Below are 9,005 nucleotides of genomic sequence, written 5' to 3'. Positions count from 1 at the left end.
ATATTACTATAGTAAGATACATCAAACTAAGCATGTATATATTTGCTTTTAGGTTTGTATTAACTACAGACATTTGTTTTAATTCTTTAAACTAATGGTACCACAACACTTATATTTTTAGATTTAAGAATCACAAAATCTATCTGTGAAGTTTCAGCAGGTATAGTGCTTCACAAACTGGGTCTGTAACAATTTTTCTCTTAATCCATTCTCTAAATAATATGTTGTCTTTCAAATGATCAGGTTTGCAGTAGTTTTCAAATTGAATTACCATTATTTATGTTCTGGCAGTAAAATTCTCTTTAATGTGTTAGTGAAAATCACACATTTTCTTGATGTCAAGATGACATCACCCATCTCATAATTAAATTAAACAATACAATGTATAACATTTAAGATGCTTAATTTGGGCTTTCATTTACAAATGGTTTACCCGTGTAAAATGCTGCTTTATGAATGAATATGACAGAAACATCTGTTTGTGTTTTTAAACTTTTAATTAGTTTATAGACTAGTAGTTGTATTATTTACACATTGTGAACAAAACTGTAACGTGATTATGAATTATTCCTCAAAACCATATTAAGTAAAGTTTATTTAACATGCAGGGAAAAATGTGGACATCTGTAGACATTCTGACATTCTGAATTTTTTCAACAACTCGCCTTTAAAGATCAAAGCACAGCTTTAAATGACGTAGCAATGTGTCCCCCGAGGAACATACTTTTTTTTACTTTAGGATTTGAAGCATATACTTAGATTTTTAAATCTTTATGCCATATTTGTATCTTGCATGGCACACAGCTGATTCATGCATAAATGTTGCCCCAGTACTCGGTTTAATAAATGTCTTTGTTAGTCAGTGGCCTGATGAAATGAATGAAGCAATGAAGGTCTGTGAGTAAGATCAGTTATGAAAAAATGACATTAAGCTACCTTGAAGAGCAGAAGCTTGGACTTTTTATGTGTAAGATTTGATGGAGGGGCTCAATTCAGGAGGATTAGTGTGAGCTACAGTATGTAACTGAAACGTGTAAAAGAAGATAAAGAGCCTTCAGCTGTGTGGAGTTGGCAGGGTTTTGAACCCCCTTCCTGCACACCTTCTGTTGGGTGAGAGGAGCAGCCGCCTGGACCCAGCTTGGCTTCCATCCCTGTGATCTCTGCAGCATCTTTATTTCAACCAAATGCCAGCACTGCCCCTCTCGTGTCTGACATTTCAGCTCTCAGCTGTCTGTCTTTCTCCTTTGATCACTAAAAATAAAAGCAATCCTTTACTACAAAATTAGTTTAGCCATGGGTAAAATCAAATTCATTTAAAACATTGTCTGTTAACAATTGCTCTTCACTTAATCTCTTTTTTAAACTATTAAATTGTAATAGGGAATATGGCTTTAGGCTCGTCCTGAGTCATCTTCCTTAGCAGGCACAGCATGAATCCATAAGGGTAGCTCCTAGTAAGCTTGCTTTTGAGCCACAGTTCTGTTCCTGTTTATATTTTGAAATTTAAAACTGTAATCCAAACATGTTTCCTATTCAGTCACATTACAAAAGGCTTCCTGTAAGAAGTTCAGCAATGTGCAGAGTAGTCCACAAAGCACTTGCAAGAAATACTTCAAAAAAGTATTTTACTCACATGAATCTGGAACCTCACATTTATCTGAAGAGATATAAAAGAGGTATAATTCTTATTTTCTTGACAAAGTGAGGTTACACATTTTTTGTGTTGTGTATTCTCTGGAAATTTGCAGCTAAAAAATAAGCGACAGGTTGATTTTATTTCAAATCCAAAGAACTGAACTGTGTCATGCTTCTAAAATAAGCATTTAATTATTTATATATATATATGTGTACAGTATATACAGTAGTTGTTTGACAAAACAGGATTAGCAGTATGTTATTTGAGCTTGGCACTGAAATCAGACCATCACAGAAACTATATATTTTTATGTTCATTAGCTTGCAGTGATGGCTCATCTTTTTTGTTTTGTCACTTATTCATATTAAACACCTGTATTGCTCAACTTTTCAGAATTATACACTTTATTTTTTTCACAGAAGAATCATTGGTTCAGTATGCCATTACATGTACTGAGCATCAAAACACAGAAAAGAACATGCCTCCCTTATTAAGAAAAAAACACTTAACTCTGAAGAAGCTTAATTAACAGTGTATTATTTCTACTACAGTACATCTAGCTAGTTAATAAAACAGGACATGGGGAAGGAAACTCTGCATGTCCAAAAATGACTTTATATACAGTTTGTACTGCACAGTACATACACTCAAATATACAGTGCCTTGCAAAGATACTCACCCCTTCAAAAGATGTATACAATACATATTTCAGTGTGAACAATTTTGAGCAAAACATGAATGTTGAAATGATTCCTGTGTGAAAAGCTAAATATTATCTCTAATAAATGTATTGCTTGCATTCAGGAGATTATTTCCACTCACCTATTGCAAGGTAGCTTCACATGCACCTTTCACGAAATCTTGCATTTCATGCATCTTTCTTGTCTTTGATTGCTTCCCTCGTTTTTCAACAGGCCTGCATTATAGTAATCTTAAAATAAAATCTTTTAAAAAATAGTCTCCTGATTCTTCATCCCTCTAAAACTCTTGAGCAGGCAGTGCACTGTCAGCTTTTTGCTTTTCTCTTGCGGCATTCTCTGCTTGACCCCCGTCTGGCTTTCTCTCAGCACATTAGTCTGAAACTGCCTTTCCCTCTGTTAATGATTCCTTTCACCCAGCTTGTTCTGTATTTTTCTCTTCTGTCTTAATCTTCTATATATACAACAAAATTCCAGAAGTGCCACATTTCCCCACTATTCAATGTGGAACTGTGTCTAGTGAACCTCTTTGAGGAAAGTAATGGGGCTCTGATGTGCCTGTTGATTTATTAGGGCTCACGTCTCCTTTTTGAATTTGTCATTCACTACTGCATATATCATTATAAAAGCATAACAGCACATTTTATAGGTGCTTTTGAATTCAAACATGGCAAAAGTGCTATGTGCTGGTTTTGCTGGCTTTGATTATACTGCTATGATGCAACAGTTCAGTAAAGGAGAGCGGAAACAAGATGTGAGAATGTTTCTAGTAACATAAGACTGTTGCTAAGAATAATGCGAGATTACTTAGACATTTAGCTCCGTCCATTTAAAATGATAATTGTCTCCATAAAGAGAATTATCCATTAAACTTTTCATTAATGAAAACTTTCTGCTTCACTCGTTGCTGATATGTCAGTTGCTTAAGGAAATTAAAGGAGAAAGATCTCTTTGCTTTGTGTTGAATAGATGGTGTTCTAGTACAGTACGTACCTATAGAATCTAAATGTCTAAATGTTATATTACCTGTTATATGTTATAATGTCTTAATGTTATATTACATTTATTGTATGTGTTTGATTATATACCAAGGATAATTTCTGAATAACTCAGTGGATTATTAAATTCTTTTACTCTAAAAAAGAGACATTGCGCCCCACTTGTGGTTGTGGATTTTACGTGCACTTTAGCATCCAAAACCAGATTGCTGAAATATTACAAATGTTAAAAGGAACAAAAGACAGAAATAAATAACTTAATAAATTAGACATGACACAATGAGAACTTGGGGAACCCTATGAATTTGGAACAAAAGCTTTTATAAATTCATTTAAATATAAATTATTTACAACAAATCTGGATGTGATCCACCTCTGTAGATGATTAGTGCTACTATACAAAATATAGTCTATTATTTTGGCAAAATAGCAGTGGTATTTGTTGCTTTTATCTTCCAGGTTAGGGAAATCTAAGATTTTTGCATCTCTTTTCATAATGGCATAGTAGGCAATCCAAATAGTATGTAATGATTTTTGCCAAAGATGTCAGAAAACATAATTTTAAGATGGTTATATGCCAAGCAAGAAGAGCCAATGATTTTATGTGTGTGTTTTTTTCGGAGCGTGCATACAGCATGTAAGAAATCAGCAGTTGTTACATTGTTTTATTTTGTGGCGCTGTATATTCACAGCAAAAACAACCGGAATCAAGCAATTTACTGTACTACACATGAAATTTTAAAGACAATATCTTTATTAAGAAAATGTATGTGTAGTAAGGAAAATACTTTTCTGTTTGGGTTTCATTTTGACTGTAATACGAATATTATATTGTTTATTTCTCAAGATATCTAGTCCAGGATGAATGACTCAGGTTTCTAATTCTAATTGCTCAGGTCTCAAGGCACTGCAGTCTTTCTCTGCCATGTCGCTTGCTCAGCATTTTTACTGTTACATAACACAACCAGCAGCACCAACACAAGTCAGGCTTGTCCTCTGCTCAAAGCACCACTGTGGTATGAAACCTTTGCAGAAAAACAAAACAGTGCTGTAGTGAGCAAGAGCACTTTAATATCACATTGTCATGTGCTTAAAAAAAGTAATGAAACAATACGTACAAGATAAGTAGATTCATCCTATCAGATTTTCAACCTATACGTTTTCAACCTGAATTGTCTGAAGCAAAGGAAAATGGTGCTCACTACTCTAATAAAGGGTCTTAACAATCTTTCTCATCCTGTTTTTTGAAGCGATGCTCTAGAATATAAATGGCTGCTATCTGTATGTTTGTCACTTTTTATTACATTTTCTGACTGGAAGAAAAACAGTTCAATGTAGAGTAGGAGCTGACAGGCTGTTTTTGATTTCATTCAGTCCATTAAATAGATTGCTTAAGTTTGAACTTACAGGCAGATATCCAAAGGCAAAGAGATATAAGTCACTAAATGATTCAAATGTTATAGAAACTTAATTTTGTCTTACACTGGAAAGTTTAGCATAATCTGATTACTTTATACATTTTATAAAAATTATGCTGTGGTTTTGAGCCACAACTGTGATTCACACATATAAAATATTTTAGCAATGCTCAACATACTTTATATTAGTCTTCTTTTAAATATACATGTTCCTTGAGCTTAAGGTCGAATGTTTTGTTCAATGCATTTGTATCTCAACTGTGACAGCTCTCAACGCACATAAATTTAGTTAAAGGCATAAATGATGTGATTTCAGGAGCATTAGTAGGTAAGAAGCCTGAGAACAACTTGATGCTAATCTGGTCCCAGGAAAAGCGAGTAATTGCATTGACAATGCACATGCAATAAGCTTCTAACCAAAACAAAATAAAAATAGGTCGTGGTAATTTCAGCATTTCTTATTGTGTGTTGAGAGGGAGACTATATAAGGCAGAACAAGCAGGAAAAAAAAAGATATCTGTAGCAATTACTAGAAAAACATCAAGTATTCTAAATTATTTTAGTGTGGTTTAATGTTACCACATTCTTATGGTTAATGAATGAAAATCATAAATCTAACTCTATAACTCCAAATGTTTTGAAAAACAAATGGTTGCACTCAACACTCTCAAGAGAGAACATTTCACAGCTTAATGGAAGTTTATTTACAGCAGCCTCCTTCTACAATGTAGACACTAGTAAACTACTCCCATGCTCCCATCACATGAGTGCCATTTTTATCTATGCAGAAATTTAGTTTATGAGACAAAACTGTGTCTGCAATTGTTTGTTTTGCAAGGTGAGGTGTAGCATTATCTTTTGCAGTTGATTTTGTCAATGACTAGGGAACATTCGAGGACATACTGTAGTAAATGCCATTGCATAAGGTGTACTGGTTTCTGAGATACAAGTAATAGGTTCATTCTATGCTGAAAAAAAGAAGAAAGAAAACACAACGTTTTGGCCGTGGAGTCTTCTTCGGGTGTGCTGGTTTCTTTCTTCTGGTTTCTAAGATGATGATCTCCAATGTATTCCAGTGTTAAGCAGGAACAGAGATCAGCAGAAAGTGGCACACTGAAAAAAAGAGAAACATTCTTACTGCTGTGACTTCATCTGATATGGGCCACCACATTTTTTATTAATGGCAACGGATCCACAGTATATGTAAACTATGAAAATATGAATGCCAAATGCTTTAGCTCCTTGCTCTCAATTCATGCCTTTTTGAAGCATAACTGAAACTCTTTGTTAATCAACTATGATGTGGTGGACTATCTACCGCAAACTCAGGCATTGCAGTAGAATGGCTCAGTAACGTAGTGGTTTGCATTGCTGCCTTGGAGAACAATGGATTTAATTTAGGATCTGGGGTGCTGTTGCCATAGAGTTTTTGTATGTTTTCCCTGTAGGTTTCCTCTGCGTGTTCCCATATCCTCCCATTGTACAAAAACATACTCATAGGTGAATTGGCTTCTCAGAAAATTGGCCATGGTGTGGATGTATGCTTGTCTGTGTTTGTGTCTGTCTGCCCTGCGATGGACTGGCATCCCATCCTGTGTGTACCCTGCCTTACAGCCCTTGCTTGTTGGGATAGACACCAGCTCCTGCATGAACCTGAATTGGAAGAAGCAGTTAGAAAAGGGATTGATGGATAATGCGTGCCATATGATAGCTGAAATGTTGTATACGCAAGCAGCACATGCATTATGTTAATTGACATAGAGGATAAAACATTTTGTTTTTAATAATTCATTTTGGAACTTTGTTTGATGTTGATGAACAATAGCTTAACATCAGATGTAGTGGTAACATACGAATAATTCTGATTCAATATACTTTATTGGACCTTTTTAAGGACCTTCTCTTAATTCTGTGATTTGAAGTTAAATATTTGAATATATCATGGAAATTAGAGTGCTTGGACTTATTTACTGATAACATAAATAGGAGCTCCAGTTCTGGTTTCTAGAAAAGAAGATGATAAGTAACCAATAAACCACAGGGTCTTCCTCAGGGTATTCCTAGCATTCCCCATCAGTGATTATGTAGGTCACAGATGCGAAGCTATTTGCAAACTAAATCTATATTGTTGGCACAATACATTTTTCATTCCCAGTCTGTCTCTAGTCTTTTTCATTAGTTGTATTCAAACCTTTCACCTCTGGTATTCATATTGTATATTGTTCTTATAATGGGGGATCTATGCAGGTCACCATTTTGTATGAGGCCAGTTCTACTGTGAGACACAAAAATCAATGTGTCTGAGGCACAAATGTACAGGCAAGGACACAGACCCATGTTTTGTGGTAGCAACTGATACGTGAGCAGGCCTATGTGAATATTTAAATGAGACTCTTGTTGGAAGACTAAGGGAAGAATCAGAAACACTATAGCCTGGAACAGACCAGGGACTGTACTTGTTCAATCATTGGGTATATGTTGTAAAAAGCATATGGTGATGAAGGATATGGTTTACCTTTTTTATGGAGTGCCTGATAAATAGCATTCAAGAGGCTATCAGCACATTTTTTCATTTATAGTGATCCATTTTTGTAATTCATACAGTTATGTTGGTTAATTTAATTGTTGTAATGCATCTTTAGAATAAAATCAATATCAAAATGTCAAATTTATTAAATTTGAAACCACACATAACATCATTGTAGGAAATATTATATATTTATGTGTGACTATTTTAGAACCAGAAATAATGGGAATGCACCATATCATGCTTTATTAGCCACTTAACAAATTTCTAGTATATTTCAGAGTTTTTCATATATGAACAAAATTATTTTTTATTAAGCACTAAAAGGCACTACAACTGACTTCATTATTCACCAAGAACTCGGCAGTCGCAAGCAATTGCTTAACAGAAGCTTTATATCTCATAGGTAATGTTTAATATGAATAATTAATAACCTTATACAATAAACATTTAAATTGATTAAAATTAAAAAAGATACAAATCAATAACTTTCTGCTAGACTCACAATATCACTACTAGAGCAGATGGCGAGGAGGGGTGTAAGGGATATACAAATGACATAATGGTTTTCTTCATGATGTTATTGCTAATGGATGAATTTGTCAAATGTTTTAAACAAAAATGATGTGTTTTCCACACACTATCCTACTTGAGATTTCCTGTGCGCAGATATCTAGAGAACGTCCTCAACATTAATTTAATTCTTCCCATTCCATGTTTATCTCCTCAAGTGACCTCAGCAGAACAAAATTCCAGAGCTGTCATGAGAGTTTTCACAAGGGTGTACATTCTATATTGTGTAAGAGCTGGGCAGTCACCCGAGAAATACTTTCAAATTCTTTTGAGATCAATAACCAGATAATGAATGTCCTGATCCTCAATTAATGCTATTAATGAAGGCACATGCAGTACATTACCACATTTCTGAAGCAATCCCAATTAAAGATGAGCTCCCGTCAGTCGACAATTTGTTGAGCTGTTAACTAACTGTTAATTATAACTGTTAATTGTTAATAAACTAGGTTCAGATTGCTTCAAAGGAATTAGCTTATTAATACACTGCATGTTTGTATACTATATATTATTAATCTTTATATATACAGTAGCTGTTAACTTACTTAAATGCTAATGACACTCTATATGGTTTATTAGTTGTAAACCATATACCACTGTTTAGTCTCCAGACTTTCTATCCACTTTCTATTTACTTTTGTTTCCTGTTTGAATCTGATAACTCAGCATTTACAGTATAATTACAGCCAAGAAATAAAGAAATCAGACAAAGCATAACCTTGCCATCACGTGATGTCTCCACATTATGCAGAAAATGACACAGCAGTTAAACAAAACCTTTTATACTTTATGCACATGTACAGTAGATGTAAATCTCTGTCCAATTACCAGAAACTTAAATACAAGTTATTCAGTAACAGACACTGCTGAACTATAAATTTTAACCAAAATGACTCAGTAAAACATTTTTTTCTTTTGTTGCACTAAATACACCTACCTTAGTGGTCTGTTTTATTTCTGCTGCATGGAGAAAAAACTAAACCGCGCAACTGTAGAAATAAATCATTTAAAAGAAGAAGGAAGCTCCTGCAGTTTCTTCTCTCATGTCTGCTCTTGACCCAGGCAAATAATAGCCAGGACAATGATCATTATGATTAAAGGCACATTTTTTTCTCACTGTATAACCTGAGAGACAAGTTAAGACGTGGTAGATGA

Source organism: Lepisosteus oculatus, chromosome 2 (genome assembly GCF_040954835.1).
Source record: "Lepisosteus oculatus isolate fLepOcu1 chromosome 2, fLepOcu1.hap2, whole genome shotgun sequence".
Classification (NCBI taxonomy): Eukaryota; Metazoa; Chordata; class Actinopteri; order Semionotiformes; family Lepisosteidae; genus Lepisosteus; species Lepisosteus oculatus.
This window is presented reverse-complemented; position numbering follows the sequence as displayed.